We start from the raw sequence: 16,904 nt of genomic DNA on the forward strand, positions 1-16,904 counted from the left end.
TCGACTCACAAAATAGATTCGGATCGAAGATCCGAATCGTTCTTGATCCGGACAACACTACTAATCATCACGTTTCCAGCTCCCAACCACTCCTCCTCTTAGTTGCCGTGGCGGCCCCTCTCTACAGCAGCAGCCGCACGGGTATCTTGTTTACCTTGAGCGGCTCCGCCTCTAACTCCACCCCCCACCGCAAGCATGACTTGCCAGCCAGGACGCCAGATGCTGCTAGCCAGAGTAGCTAGATAGAGGCTGTGCCCCTTCTGCTGAGCCCCCTGGCCATGCGTGTCTGGCTGCGAGCATTTCCCCCTAACACATGGCTCAGTCAGGGGCAGGCTGAATGTAGAGACACAGGCAGCCAGTATAGAGAAATAAGGTAAGCCGCCATAGCCCCTAGGAGATCTTTCCTGGCAATGGACTGACAGTCTGCTGCTCTCTTGAGTGTAAAAGGTTTTGTGTAATGCCAGCAGACACCATCCTGTGACATCAAAGGATTTTTATTGTGCAGTGAATGGGCTATATGATATAGCACATTCACTGTAAAATAAAAATCCTTTGATGTCACAGGATGGTGTCTGCTGGCATTACACAATACTTTTCACACTCGAGAGCAGAAGACTGTCAGCTTAATAAGCAAAAATTGTGTATTTTCTAGTGAAACGTTGCCACATTACGATTATTTTATGGTGAAACTTTGGCGCATTACGATTATTTTATTGTGAAATGCTGGCGCATTACAATTATTTTATAGGGAAACATTGCTGCATTAAGATCATTTTATGAGGAAACATTGCCGCATTACAATTATTTTATGGGGAAACATTGCTGCATTAAGATTATTTTATGGGTAAACATTACCGCATTACAATTATTTTATGGGGAAACATTGCTGCATTAAGATTATTTTATGGGTAAACATTACGATTATTTTATGGTGAAACATTGGCGCATTACAATTATTTTATGGGGAAACATTGCTCATTACGATTGTCTTATGGGGAAACATTGGCGCATTACGATTATTTTATGGGGAAACATTGCTGCATTACGATTGTTTTATGGTGAAACATTGCTGCATTATGATTATTTTATGGTGAAACATTGCCGCATTACGATTATTTTATGGTGAAACATTGGCGCATTACAATTATTTTATGGAGAAACGTTGCTCATTACGATTGTCTTATGGGGAAACATTGGCGCATTATGATTATTTTATGGGGAAACATTGCTGCATTACGATTGTTTTATGGTGAAACATTGCTGTATTATGATTATTTTATGGTGAAACATTGCCGCATTACGATTATTTTATGGTGAAACATTGGCGCATTACAATTATTTTATGGGGAAACGTTGCTCATTACGATTGTCTTATGGGGAAACATTGGCGCATTATGATTATTTTATGGGGAAACATTGCTGCATTACGATTGTTTTATGGTGAAACATTGCTGCATTATGATTATTTTATGGGGAAACATTGGCGCATTACGATTGTTTTATGGTGAAACATTGGCGCATTACGATTATTTTATGAAGAAACATTGGCGCATTGTGTGATCGATTGTTTTATGGTGAAACATTGGCGCATTATAATTATTTTATGGAGAAACATTGGCGTATTACGATTATTTTATGGGGGAACATTGCTGCATTGCGATTGTTTTATGGGGAAACATTGGCGCATTACAATTATTTTATGGGGAAACATCGCAGCATTACGATTACTTTCATGGGGGCGGGGATGAAGGGAGGGGGGGGGGGCACCACAGGTTTTCTCGCCTGGAGTGACAAAATGGCTAGAGGCACCCCTGCTGGGGGGTACTCACCTCGGGAGGAGGAAGCCTCAGGGTCCCAATGAGGCTTCCCATGCCGTCCTCTGTCCCTCCGGGGTCTCGCTGCAGCCCTCCGTACAGCCACCCAACAGACCCGACAGCCTGTTCAATATTTACCTTTGCAGGCTCCAGCGGGGCCCCGTTGCGGCTTTCGGCTCGGAAGTAGGCAGAAATACCCGATCTCAGTCGGGTCCGCTCCACTGCGCAGGCGCCGGAGACTTGCGCCTGCGCAGTAAAGCAGACCCAACGGTGATTGGGTATTTCTGCCTACTTCGGAGCTGACAGCTGCCACAGCGCCTGCGCAGGAGCCAAGAAGGTAAATATTTACATCCCCGCTGTGCGGAGGGCTGCAGCGAGACCCCGGAGGGACAGAGGATGGCATTGGAAGCCTCATTGGGACCCTGAGGCTTCCTCCTCCTGAGGTGAGTACCCCCCAGGGGACTTTTTGACGTTACAGATTTTCTTTAAGCCCTGTATACACTATTGGTTCAAGTGCTTCATTATTGTATTCATCTGATTAAGGGCTGGTGCACACCAAAACCCGCTAGCAGATCCGCAAAATGCTAGCAGATTTTTAAACGCTTTTTTTTATTTTTATGAGGCGTTTTGCTAGCGTTTTGCGGATTGCTGCTGCGGTTTTCAGTATAGTAGATTTCATATATTGTTACAGTAAAGCTGTTACTGAACAGCTTCTGTAACAAAAACGCCTGCAAAACCGCTCTGAAGTGCCGTTTTTCAGAGCGGTTTGCGTTTTTCCTATACTTAACATTGAGGCAGAAACGCACCCGCAATCCAAAAAATGCCTCACCCAGGCATTTTTCGTTTCTGCAAAACGCCTGCCGCTCTGGTGTGCACCACCCCATTGAGATACATTGACCAAGCAGATCCGCAGCCGCAAGCGGATCTGAAAACGCCCAAAAAGCCGCTCGGTGTGCACCAGCCCATAGTGTTTCTTTATAGACTTTCATTTCTGATGCAACTGTCTCTTTATCAGATACCTGAGTTTTCTTGATTGTAGTTTGAAGATCTTTGATTAATGTTTGAGCGTTTTTAGAGTGTCTTCAGAGTATAATGTATTTACGTCTGTCTTGAAGTGAAGATTCATCAGTAGACAATGAGTGCTATTGACTGCTCATCAAAGGGTCATTTTTTCATTTCTTTCTAGGGACTGTCCCTAAGGGAAAATCAGAGGAGAGAGTAGGTGGCACAGTAATATTGTAAAGAGCTAGCAAACTCCATTCTGTAGTTATCTGTCTAATAGCAGAGGGGGGAAATGAACTGGTTGGAGCAGCTGAGTTGATGGGAACAAAGTTATTCATGCGTTACACCTGATTCTCCAGTGCTAAAGTGTTTAAGTTAATTTCTATATAAAATCCTGATTCCTAATGATTTTTAGTTAGTGACTGGACCAGGAAAAGCAAATAATAAATACCGTATTTTTCAGAATATAAGATGCACCTTTTCTCCCCAAAATATAAGGAGAAAAAGTCCCTGCGTCTTATATTCCAAAGACAGGGAATCCCCAACTTATGATCGCCTGCCGGTATGGATATGAAGTAAGCCCGGCCTGTTCGCCTGTCCCAGGGGTTGGCAACCCGCGGCTCCAGAGCTGCATGCGGCTCTTTTTCACCTTTGCCGCGGCTCCTAGGCGGCTCCGGTGTCATTGGCTGCGGCGCGCGTGCTGTTGTCGCTGGCCGGCAGCCTATCAGAGAGGCCGCCAGACCAGTGCAGTGCAGGGCTTCGGGTGGCCCTTTTCCCGTAGCCCTGCAGTGTAATGCAGGCAGGATGTGACGTCGGGAAGGAAGAGGATCGTGGCAGTTGCGCGCCACAAGGTCGGGATCGGAGGTCGGGACAGGAGGAGATCGTGACAGGAGGTCTTCTGACTAGTTGAGTAAATGTTTTTTTTTTTTTCAGATTTGCTGAAGGATTGTGCATATGGGGGTCAGATCTGCTGACGGATTGTGCATATGGGGGTGAGATCTGCTGAAGGATTGTGCATATGGGGGTCAGATCTGCTAAAGGATTGTGCATATGGGGGTCAGATCTGCTAAAGGATTATGCATATGGGGGTCAGATCTGCTGAAGGATTGTGCATATGGGGGTCATATCTGCTAACGATTTGTGCATATGGGGGTCATATCTGCTGAAGGATTGTGCATATTGGGGTCATATCTGCTAACGATTTGTGCATATGGGGGTCATATCTGCTGAAGGATTGTGCATATGGGGGTCATATCTGCTGAAGGATTGTGCATATGGGGGTCATATCTGCTGAAGGATTGTGCATATGGGGGTCATATCTGCTAACGATTTGTGCATATGGGGGTCATATCTGCTGAAGGATTGTGCATATGGGGATCATATCTGCTGAAGGATTGTGCATATGGGGTCAGATCTGCTAAAGGATTGTGCATATGGGGGTCAGATCTGCTGAAGGATTGTGCATATGGGGGTCATATCTGCTAACGATTTGTGCATATGGGGGTCATATCTGCTGAAGGATTGTGCATATGGGGGTCATATCTGCTGAAGGATTGTGCATATGGGGGTCATATCTGCTGAAGGATTGTGCATATGGGCGTCATATCTGCTGAAGGATTGTGCATATGGGGTCAGATCTGCTAAAGGATTGTGCATATGGGGGTCAGATCTGCTGAAGGATTGTGCATATTGGGGTCATATCTGCTAACGATTTGTGCATATGGGGGTCATATCTGCTGAAGGATTGTGCATATGGGGGTCATATCTGCTGAAGGATTGTGCATATGGGGGTCATATCTGCTGAAGGATTGTGCATATGGGGGTCATATCTGCTGAAGGATTGTGCATATGGGGGTCATATCTGCTAACGATTTGTGCATATGGGGGTCATATCTGCTAACGATTTGTGCATATGGGGTCATATCTGCTAACAATTTGTGCATATGGGGCTCATCTGCTGAAGGATTGTGCATATGGGGGTCATATCTGCTGAAGGATTGTGCATATGGGGGTCATATCTGCTAACGATTTGTGCATATGGGGGTCATATCTGCTAACGATTTGTGCATATGGGGGTCATATCTGCTAACGATTTGTGCATATGGGGGTCATATCTGCTAACGATTTGTGCATATGGGGGTCATATCTGCTAACGATTTGTGCATATGGGGTCATATCTGCTGAAGGATTGTGCATATGGGGGTCATATCTGCTGAAGGATTGTGCATATGGGGGTCATATCTGCTGAAGGATTGTGCATATGGGGGTCATATCTGCTAACAATTTGTGCATATGGGGGTCAGATCTACTGAAGGATTGTGCATATGGGAGTCAGATCTGCTGAAGGATTGTGCATATGGGGGTCATATCTGCTGAAGGATTGTGCATATGGGGGTCATATCTGCTAACGATTTGTGCATATGGGGGTCATATCTGCTGAAGGATTGTGCATATGGGGGTCATATCTGCTGAAGGATTGTGCATATGGGGGTCATATCTGCTAACGATTTGTGCATATGGGGGTCATATCTGCTAACGATTTGTGCATATTGGGGTCATATCTGCTAACGATTTGTGCATATGGGGGTCATATCTGCTAACGATTTGTGCATATGGGGGTCATATCTGCTAACGATTTGTGCATATGGGGGTCATATCTGCTAACGATTTGTGCATATGGGGGTCATATCTGCTAACGATTTGTGCATATGGGGGTCATATCTGCTGAAGGATTGTGCATATGGGGGGTCATATCTGCTAACGATTTGTGCATATGGGGGTCATATCTGCTGAAGGATTGTGCATATGGGGGTCATATCTGCTAACGATTTGTGCATATGGGGGTCATATCTGCTGAAGGATTGTGCATATGGGGGTCATATCTGCTGAAGGATTGTGCATATGGGGGTCATATCTGCTGAAGGATTGTGCATATGGGGGTCATATCTGCTGAAGGACTGTGCATATGGGGGTCATATCTGCTGAAGGATTGTGCATATGGGGGTCATATCTGCTAACGATTTGTGCATATGGGGGTCATATCTGCTGAAGCATTGTGCATATGGGGGTCATATCTGCTGAAGGATTGTGCATATGGGGGTCATATCTGCTGAAGGATTGTGCATATGGGGGTCATATCTGCTAACGATTTGTGCATATGGGGGTCATATCTGCTAACGAATTGTGCATATGGGGGTCATATCTGCTAACGATTTGTGCATATGGGGGTCATATCTGCTAACGATTTGTGCATATGGGGGTCATATCTGCTAACGATTTGTGCATATGGAGTCATATCTGCTAACGATTTGTGCATATGGGGGTCAGATCTACTGAAGGATTGTGCATATGGGGGTCAGATCTGCTGAAGGATTGTGCATATGGGGGTCAGATCTGCTGAAGGATTGTGCATATGGGGGTCATATCTGCTAACGATTTGTGCATATGGGGGTCATATCTGCTGAAGGATTGTGCATATGGGGGTCATATCTGCTGAAGGATTGTGCATATGGGGGTCATATCTGCTGAAGGATTGTGCATATGGGGGTCATATCTGCTAACGATTTGTGCATATGGGGATCACTTCTGCTAACGATTTGTGCATATGGGGGTCATATCTGCTAATGATTTGTGCATATGGGGGTCATATCTGCTGACGATTTGTGCATATGGGGGTCATATCTGCTAACGATTTGTGCATATGGGGGTCATATCTGCTAACGATTTGTGCATATGGGGGTCAGATCTGCTGAAGGATTGTGCATAATGGGGTCAGATCTGCTGAAGGATTGTGCATATGGGGGTCATATCTGCTGAAGGATTGTGCATATGGGGGCCATATCTGCTGAAGGATTGTGCATATGGGGGTCATATCTGCTGAAGGATTGTGCATATGGGGGTCATATCTGCTAACGATTTGTGCATATGGGGGTCATATCTGCTAACGATTTGTGCATATGGGGGTCATATCTGCTGAAGGATTGTGCATATGGGGGTCGTATCTGCTGAAAGATTGTGCATTTGGGGGTCATATCTGCTGAAGGATTGTGCATATGGGGGTCATATCTGCTAACGATTTGTGCATATGGGGGTCATATCTGCTAACGATTTGTGCATATGGGGGTCATATCTGCTAACGATTTGTGCATATTTGTGCCCTGAGATTTCTACTTACGTTGCTGTTTTCAACCCCCTGGTAGGCCAGCCATGGATAAAGGCAAGAAGAGAAAAATTTCTGAAGAAAACAGAGTGTTTAATAATACGTGGACAGAATCATTTGCATTCTCTACTGACGAGACTGGTTTACCAGTATGCTTAATATGTGGTGAGAAATTAGCAAACCACAAAAAGTCCAGTGTTGCAAGACATTTCCAGAATAAACACACAGCCTTTGCTGAAAAATATCCAGATGGAGATGAGAGACGAAAAGCTGTTGCAGAACTTATCAGGAAGGTTAATATGAGCAAAAATAATTTCAAGAAGTGGGTGAAGTCTGCAAATACCACAACATATGCTAGTTTTGTGGCTGCTCAGGAAATAGTCAAGCACGGGAAGCCCTTCACTAATGGAGAGTATATAAAAGAAGCATTCATTAATATTTCGGAACATCTATACATGGACGTCAAAAACAAAAATGAAATTGTGCAGAAAATCAAAGACATGCCACTCTCTGCAAAGACTGTCAAAGACAGAACCCTAAAAATGGCAGAAAACATTAGCAAACAGCAAATTCAAGACATTAATTCAGTTATGGCATACTCCATTGCCTGTGATGAGTCCAAAGATATTGGTGATATTGAACAAATAGCGCTGTTCTGCCAATATGTGAACTCTTTTGGGCCACAGGAAGAACTGATTGAGCTGATACCACTAAAAGACCAAACAAGGGGTGAGGAATGGATATCTGTAAGGCTGTCCTAGACGTTTTAACTGCTAAAAAAATAAACACTAACCACCTGGACTCAGTAGCTACTGATGGGGCACCGAGCATGAGAGGAGCACAGAAGTGCTTTGTGGCTCTACTGCAGAAGGCGTTGGGTAGAAGGCTGCTATCATTTCATTGCATCCTGCACCAAGAGGCATTGTGTGCTCAAACATTTCCACCGGAATGCACAAAAGTGATGGATGTGGTCATTCAGACTGTAAATAAGTTAATGGCAAAGGGCTTAAACCACCGCCAGTTCCGTTTGTTATTGGATGAGGTTGAAAGCAAATATTCTGACCTCCTGCTCCACAACAAGGTCCGGTGGCTGTCCAGAGGCGAGGTGCTAAAACGCTTTGTCACATGTTTGGAAGAAGTAAAAACCTTCCTGGACAGCAAAGAGCTCACCTTTACTGAGCTGGAACAGCCAGAGTGGCTTGAAAAATTACATTTTATGGAAGAAATGACAGCACATCTAAACACGCTAAATACAACCCTTCAGGGGAAAGGCGGCACAGCCCTGCATATGCTGGAGGAGGTTATGGCATTTGAGCGCAAGTTGACAGTGTTGGTCAAAGATTTACAGAGAGGCACACTGTCTCACTTTCCCTCTTTGAGAGAGTTCAAACAAAGTCATGATACAATCAATTTGGAAATTTCAAGTCTGCAATCACCGCAATGCAAAGTTCATTTGGGAAACGATTCTGTGAGTTCAGAGAGGAAAAAAACACATTAGCCTTCCCTGTCACTCCCCTGGAGATCGATCCATCCCTATTGAATATGAATGCATTTGCAGGTGGAAGTCAACCTGATCTTGAGATGGAATTGGCCGATATAGCCAACAAAGATCTATGGGTGTCCAAGTTCAAATGCTTGACCGCTACTCTTAAGGATGTTGCCCGTCAGAAGGCCATTCTGGCTCAGAATCATAAATGGACTGATATTGAAAACCTTCCCAAACAGGACAAACTTGTATTCGAAACATGAAATGCCATCCCCAACACTTATATAAACATGAAAAAGTATGCATTTGGAGTGCTGTCGATCTTCGGCTCCACATATGTATGTGTGCAGGTCTTCTCCAACGTGAACTATATTAAAAACAAACATCCATCACGCCTCACAAATGACAGCTTGCAAGCCTGTGTGAAAATGAAGGTGACGTCTTACAGCCCTGATGTGCAGACACTGTGCACTGAGGTTCAGGAACAAAAATCCCATTAACCAGGTAAATTAAATATTTTAATTAGCTATTAATGTGCAAAAATATATTTTACATTAAGTGACAAAGTAATTGTTTTCTTTAGATTGACAGCTAACTGCATAATCCTGTATATAGCATTAAGGTAAGAAACAATATATGCAGTGTTAGATTTGTTTTATAATGGTTTTGCGGCTCCCAGTTTTTTTCTCTTTTCGGAAACGGGTCCAAGTGGCTCTTTATGTCTTAAAGGTTGCAGACCCCTGGCCTGTCCCCTCTTGCAACTTACCATTTGTTTGTATCTGGGACACAGCTACAGTATTTGTCCTTCTTACACTGCCATCTGTCCGCTAGAGTGATTGCGGTACCAGAAGTCAGCCGCCAGTGTTTCTGACTGATGAGGCCTGCTCTGCCCAGGGATCCCGTGTGCCTGGTTCCAGCTGCTCCCGCAACTGCCATCACCCGTCTTCTGTAAAGGAGAGCTGCCGCACAACAGCACCCGCGGGAGCGATCGCGGACATCAGGAAGTGAGCAGTGTTGCTCATCACGAGCTCATGATCACGGGTAACCCATGATCTTAATACAAAATTAGGTATGCGTTCTTGGAAGAACAGCTAATTGCACAGTCCGTGGAGCGCTTTCCAATCCTGAACAATACGGCAAATATTGAATAGTCACAACACAAAACCAGAAGTAGCGCTTCAAGGCCTAATTGTTCTTGTTACCACTAATAGAACAATGAATAAAGGACCATCATAAAGTCTCTTGAAATCTTCACAGTTCCAGCAGCACCTCTCCAAGTGGCCACCACGTTATATGCAAAACAAGAAGACAAGAGAATCCAATAGCGTAACTCTGTATGTCAGCTAACACACCACCACCTTCCCTCGTGCTTCTTCAACATTAAATGTAACACCCGCAGTGAGTCGGACACCCCTACACTGCCCGCACTCACCCAGCTGTCCTCCCAATGTATCCGGAGGTAAGATTCAAAAGCCTTGTGGGGTATAATGCTTCCAGTATCGATCACAGTGAATACATCACTAGAACTAAAACATACTCCTCATAGCGTAAAACTGCATTGCTTTAATAAAATAGAATTCAAATTTAAACTCACAAGCAGAGTAGCAAAAAGCGCATATAACAGAGGTGAGGTTCTCAGGGGGCCACTCGTGTCAATACCGCCTCAGGCTCTCCGATCTCCCCGCTATTCCAGTTCACTTCCCGTCCTCAAGCTGATCGCGTCTGACATGGCTCCACCCTATGCATTTCATCACCAAGTGACTCATCAGGGGCAGACGTCAGACGCAAGACCAGCGCTACTTAAACAACACCCACCTGCTGTCCTTTACTAATTCGCCACGGAGGGAAATTCGTTACCTAGAAACCTTCTGTCCACAATGACAGACTTTCTGCCTACAACTACGGAAGCCCCAGGGACTCATTAGTACTCATAGACTAGAGTGGTAAAAGATCTAAGGAATTTGGATATTAGGTGGTCTTACAAAAGAGCAGTATTTTAATGAATTGGACAAACTTGAGGTAACGTATGAAAAGCTGAGGGGTGTTCCAATGGTGAGAATAAAGAGAGAACTTGCAATGATGCTGGATGAAGGTATGTTACTTGGATTGGTGGATAAGGCCATAACAGATTTTCTGCTGCCCACTGCCCCTAGAATCCCAGTGATGTACCAGCGGCCAAAAATACACAAAAGTGTAACAAACCCTCCAGGACACCCCATCCTGAGCGGGGTAGGATCTATCACCCACAGGTTGGGACAGTTAGTGGATTATTATTTGCAGCCATGTGTGAAGAAATTGCCAAGAATTCTGTTTGATACAAAGCATACAATCCAAATTTTGAATCAGCACCATATAGAGGGTGATATCCTGCTGGCGACGGCCGACGTAAGCTCGTTGTATACCAATATCCCCCAAGAAGGGGGGTGCAAGGCGACACTTTTTTTCTGGGGCAGGAAGATAATCTATCATCTCGGTTTATTAATTATTTTAGTGGAGCTTTTGGATTTTGCTTTAAAAAACAATTATTTTTGGCATAATGGGGAGTACTTTAAGCAGATATTCGGCTGCGCCAGTTTAGCCAATCTATACATAGCTCTATGGGAGGAGGAGGCCATTAGAATCGAGGGTACAAGAATCAAGTTATGGCGGAGATTTATTGATGACCTCCTCATCTTTTGGGAAGGAGAGGAGGAGGGTTTTCAAAATTATATGGAAGAAATTAATAATCTGAGGCCTAATATCAAGCTGGTTGCAGAATGGAGTAGGTTAAGTATACACTTCTTGGACCTGGAGATCACAAGAAACAATTCAACTTTTTCCACTAAATGTTTCTTTAAACCAGGGGTCTCAAACTCAATTTACCTGGGGGCCGCAGGAGGCAAAGTCAGGATGAGGCTGGGCTGCATAAGGGATTTCACACGAAGAATCAATCAGCAGCGCCCCCCCCGCATTGATTTTTATTTCAAAATCAAATTCACACTGAAGCAAACTGTTTTGCCTATTTAACCTTATAGTTCGCTTCAGTGCTCCCATTACAAGTAATCCGCCGTGTCTCCGCTGCACAACTAGGGCTGCAGAGCCCCCAAATCACCCGGTGGGCAATCCGCCGGCATTTCCTGGAAGGGGCAGAGCTTTCAGCTTCAGCTCTGCCCCTCCTGACGTCAATCACATCGCATCACCACCTCTCCCCGCCCCTCTCTGTGAGTGAGAGGGGCGGGCAGAGGCGGTGATGCGCCGCGATTTGACGTCAGAAGGGGCAGAGCTGAAGCTGAAAGCTCTGCCCCTTCCAGGAAATGCTGGCGGATTGCCCCCCGAACGATTTGGGGGCTCTGCAGCCTTCGTTTAGTGGCGGGGATGCGGCGGATTACTTGGGAGCACTGAAGCGAACTATAAGGAAGCTTTTGCCGGCGCAGGCCACAAAATATTGTATCGAGGGCCGCAAATGGCCGGCGGGCCGCGAGTTTGAGATCTCTGCTTTAACCACTTGCCGTCCAGGGCTTTCTGCACTGATCGGTGCAATGTGGGCTCTCCAGCCCGCAGCACCGATCAGGAGTGAGCCTTGGCGATCAGACTACCCCCCTTTTTTCCCCACTAGGGGGATGTCCTGCTGGGGGGGTCTGATCGCCGCCGGCTTGCTGCGCTTTGCTGGGGGGGCTCTTCAAAGCCCCCCTCCGCAGCGTTTTCGGTGCTCCGCCCCTCTCCCTCCCTCTCCCTCCCCCTGTGAGCTGCACAGGACGGATTTCCGTCCTGCGCATTGAAGGATAGGCTTCAGCCTATCATATGGCGGCGATCCCCGGCCAATCAGAGGCCGGGGATCGCCGATCTGCCTTACGGCGCTGCTGCGCAGCAGCGCCATATGATGTAAACAGCAGGGATTTCTTCCCCGCCTGTTTACATTTTGCTGGCGAGCCGCGATCACCCTCCGTGAACTGACATGGAAAGGCCGCTCGATCGAGCGGCCGTTTCCATGGTAACCCGCAGACGACCAGTTTACGACAATCGGCGTTAGCTGGTCGTCAAGAGGTTAAACCAACCGACAGAAATTGTTTTAAAGAAACAGCAAGCTGTCACCATCCGCAATCAACAATCTGAGATCTTAAAACAACGGTTCATGGAGAAAGGATATGAACATCATGAGTTGGATAGGGTACAAAATGAAGTGGCAGTGTAACCCCTCTATAATGCTTGAACTGTAAAGAAGTCTTCCGGACACCAATCTAGATTTTGTAAGAATATTTGTATTGAATTATAAAGAATAAAAGTTCAGTGACAAAGCACATTAATAAACTTCCTTTTTCAGCAAAGATAAAAACCACCTTACTAAGCACTTTTCCACACTCTTCAGTCTCAGTCCATGCTTTAGTTTAAAGAGAATCTGAATTGTTAAAATCGCACAAAAGTAAACAGACCAGTGCGTTAGGGGACATCTCCTATTCCCCTCTGTCACAATTTCACCACTCCTCGCCACATTAAAAGTGGTTAAAAACAGTTTTCAAAAGTTTGTTTATAAACAAACAAAATGGCTGCCAAAACAGGAAGTAGGTTGATGTACAGTATGTCCACACATAGAAAATACATCCATACACAAGCAGGCTGTATACAGCCTTCCTTTTGAAAGAGATCATTTGTGTGTTTCTTTCCCCTGCAGCTTTCATCCACTGAAGTGACAGGCTGTTTCTTCCTGCAGAGTGCAGACAGCTCTGCCTGTCTGTAATTCCTCCGTATGTGAAAGCCCAGCCAGCTCAGAGGACGATTTATGCAGCTTGTAAAAGATAAGAGAGCAGAGAAAAGCTGCCCTAATCTAAATAACACACAGGCAGTGTGCATAGATGGGCCAGGAGGGGGGAGATGCATCACAGAACCACAACACTGAAGAACTTGGCAGCCTTCCAGACACAGGATGACAAGTCTGACAGGGGAAAGATAAGCTGATTTATTACAGAGATGGTGATAGTAGAAAGTGCTGCTGTAAGCCAGAGCACATTAGGATAGGTTTTGGAACTTGTAGAATGGTAGAAAACAGGATGAAATTTTTGTTACGGAGATGAAAATTTTGTTACTTAGTTGTTTAACTAAGTGCTCTATTTCTGCATGCATCTTTAAACAGTAAGAACTAAGCAGATATATTCATTTTTATTCACTCTAACTCAGAAGACATCTTCCATGCTCAATGCTTCCAGGAACAAAGGCTCTGTTTTCCTGTTGGCCGATCGAGAATTGTAATCCACAAGGAAATATAGCAACCCACTCATCCCGTGTTAGCAGTCTTTTCTTTCTTTTGCATAAAAATAGTTCCAACGCTCCAAGGTTCATCCGGGTAAGTGTGATTCAAACCTGTAATCCTTAGTTCCTGGTATTGAATGAGTATTTGATAGAAACTTTCAGCCACAGAGTGCCGTATCCTTTCTTCATATTGCTACATGTACTACAGGTGTGGTGTGCCTGAGGACGCTGTGCACCGGCTGGCCGGAATTATTACCGGTTATTTCCCAAGGTTTGAAGTCCTTGTTGCTTTTCTGTCTGTCATTATGTGCATTTACTGGGGAAAGGCTATCTGTCATTATGTGCATTTACTGGTGGAAGGCTGTCTGTCATTATGTGCATTTACTGGGGAAAGGCTGTCTGTCATTATGTGCATTTACTGGTGGAAGGCTGTCTGTCATTATGTGCATTTACTGGTAGAATGCTGTCTGTCATTATGTGCATTTACTGGTGGAAGGCTGTCTGTCATTATGTGCATTCACTGGTGGAAGGCTGTCTGTCATTATGTGCATTTACAGGTGGAAGGCTGTCTGTCATTATGTGCATGTAACGATCGGTGTAACACAGAGAGGATCTGATTACCGGTGATCTGCAGTATCACCGAGAATGCAGATATATACCCGATTATTGATGATCTGCAGTATCACCGATAATCAGATATATCTCTAACCTCTGGACACCTGAGTAATATGAGTGTTTGGTGCAACCGTATACTTTGAGGAGAGCACCCGCGTAGAGGGTGCTGGGCAGTACGAGATACTGCTCAGAGAACACTTTCCTTCCACTGGTCTGAAGCTCCCCAAGGGGCGGAGCCAGGCTGAGAGTGGGAAGGATGAGAAAGTGAGTGACACCAAAGGTGAAGTGTCACTGACAGTACTGGGAACTATCTCCCAACAGGGAAGATAGTTCTCGAGGTCGGACAGGCCAGGTCGTTAACACACAGACAGATAAGGTACAGAGACAGGAGACAGAAGCGGAATCCTAAGACTAGCAGAGTTTGGCAACAGAGTATCAGATATAGCGAAGTACCTAATCAGAGATCAGAAGAGTGGTCAGGAAAGCAGAAGGTCATAACAAATAATCAACAATGCCTAGACTTGGGTGTGAGCTCCTAGATCATCAACACCCCGGAACTGGTCTAGATAATAATACAGATGGTAACAGGATTCCTAGACTAAGGTGTGAGCTCCTTGGTCATCAACACCTTGGAAACTGGTCTAGATAATAACACAGATAATAACAGGATTCCTAGACTAAGGTGTGAGCTCCTTGGTCATCAACACCTTGGAAACTGATCTAGATAATAACACAGATACTGACAGAAGGTCTGAGTGCTACCACGTAGTGATCGCAACGCCAGACACCAGAGAAATGACCAGCACCCAGTATATATACCCCAGCGCTCTCCAGCGCCACCCCTAAGTGCTGGACCAATGAAAACTGCTGGAATTGTCAGCTGACCGACTTGGTCAGCTGACGCCCTTCTGACTGTCATAAAGGCTCTGCCTCTCCGCGCGCGCATCCTCCTGAACCTGTGTGGACTATCAGTCCCAGCCACACCAGACATGTGTTGTACTGTTTCTGCTGTGTTGGATGCGGAACCAGCCGCACCGCTGTCCAAGCATGCGGCAGTTCTTCCGCATTCAGCAGTACTGTCAGAACTATGCCTATGCGTGCCAACATCCGCGTCTGATGCGGAATCCGCCGCCCTGTTCACAAAGCATGTGGCGGTTTCCTCGCGCTCCGTCATGCCAGTGGATGCAGACCCACGTGCGCAACCTGCCGCGTTGGACGTGGAATCAGCCGCCTTGCTCTGAGTACTCACGGCGGCTTTTCCGCATTTTCTCACAGTACCCCCCCCCCCCCCCCTGAGGAGTGACTCCGGACAGCTCCAACCCGGCTTCCCAGGATGTAGGGCGTGGAACTCCTTCTTTAATTTATCCGCGTGCATGCGACATTCAGGTACCCATGTTCTTTCCTCAATACCATACCCTTTCCAGTGAACTAGATACTGCACTGAGTTCTGTACAACACGTGAGTCTAATATCTTTTCTACTTCGTACTCAGGTTGGTTAACTACCATCACAGGAGGAGGAGGAGTGGGACCTACGTGAACTGCTGGTTTAAGCAGGGACACATGAAAGGATCTTACACCGCGCATGCTGGCAGGAAGATCAATGGCATAAGTAACATTGTTGATCTTCCTGGTCACTGGAAAAGGGCCCACAAATCTGGGTCCTAACTTGGGCGAGGGCTGTTTCAGAGTCAAGTGACGCGTGGACACCCAGACCAAGTCTCCTGGCCAGAACTTCCACTCTATGGAGCGTCTCTTGTCAGCTTGACCTTTCTGACTTTGAAAAGCCTTCTCCAAATTATTTTTCACGCTCCCCCAGATGTTCTTAAATGATTTTTGCCACGCCTGCAAAGCTGGAAACGGAGTGGAAGCTACTGGCAGTGGGGAGAACTTAGGCAACTTTCCAGTTACCACCTGAAACGGTGAAAATCCAGAGGATGAGCTTTTCAAATTATTGTGCGCAAATTCTGCGAATGGCAAGAACTTGACCCAATCATTTTGCGCATCCGCAACATAACACCTCAAAAACTGTTCCTATGACTGATTCACTCTCTCAGTCTGACCATTGGTCTGTGGGTGGTAGCCCGACGAGAATGACAGTTCCATGCCCATTTGATGACAAAATGCCCTCCAGAATCTAGAAACAAATTGGACTCCCCGATCCGACACTATGTTTTCCGGAATGCCATGAAGTCGGAAAACGTGGACGATAAAAAGATTGGCCAACTCCTGGGCCGAGGGGAGTCCTTTCCAGGGCACAAAATGGGCCATTTTACTGAAGCGGTCGACTACCACCCAAATGACCGACATGCCTTCAGACCTTGGAAGTTCACCCACAAAATCCATGGACAAATGGGTCCACGGCTCATTCGGGGTGGGTAAAGGCTGCAACGTTCCCACAGGTGCCAGACGGGAGGGTTTGCTTTTCGCACAAACTGCACACTCTCTAACATATTCCTTGCAATCCGTTGCCAGAGAAGGCCACCAAGCACATCTGGCAACCAGGTCCTGTGTTCTGGAGGTACCCGGATGTCCAGCATTCTTGTGCGAGTGGAACATCTGTAAGATTTGGAGACGAAATGGCAGTGGTACAAACATAACCCCTTC

The 16,904-nt window shown here is 45.9% G+C and overlaps 1 long non-coding RNA gene across 1 annotated transcript in view; it reads right to left on the minus strand.

Annotated features, from left to right (window-relative positions):
- Window positions 1-16,904, minus strand: part of LOC137531714 (uncharacterized) — a 293,087-nt gene that overhangs the window by 238,960 nt on the left and 37,223 nt on the right. The window contains exon 2 of the long non-coding RNA XR_011023716.1: window positions 2,834-3,009. This is a non-coding gene — a long non-coding RNA (uncharacterized lncRNA). The remainder of the gene's footprint in view (window positions 1-2,833; window positions 3,010-16,904) is intronic.

This window comes from Hyperolius riggenbachi, chromosome 9 (assembly GCF_040937935.1).
Source record: "Hyperolius riggenbachi isolate aHypRig1 chromosome 9, aHypRig1.pri, whole genome shotgun sequence".
Classification (NCBI taxonomy): domain Eukaryota; kingdom Metazoa; phylum Chordata; class Amphibia; order Anura; family Hyperoliidae; genus Hyperolius; species Hyperolius riggenbachi.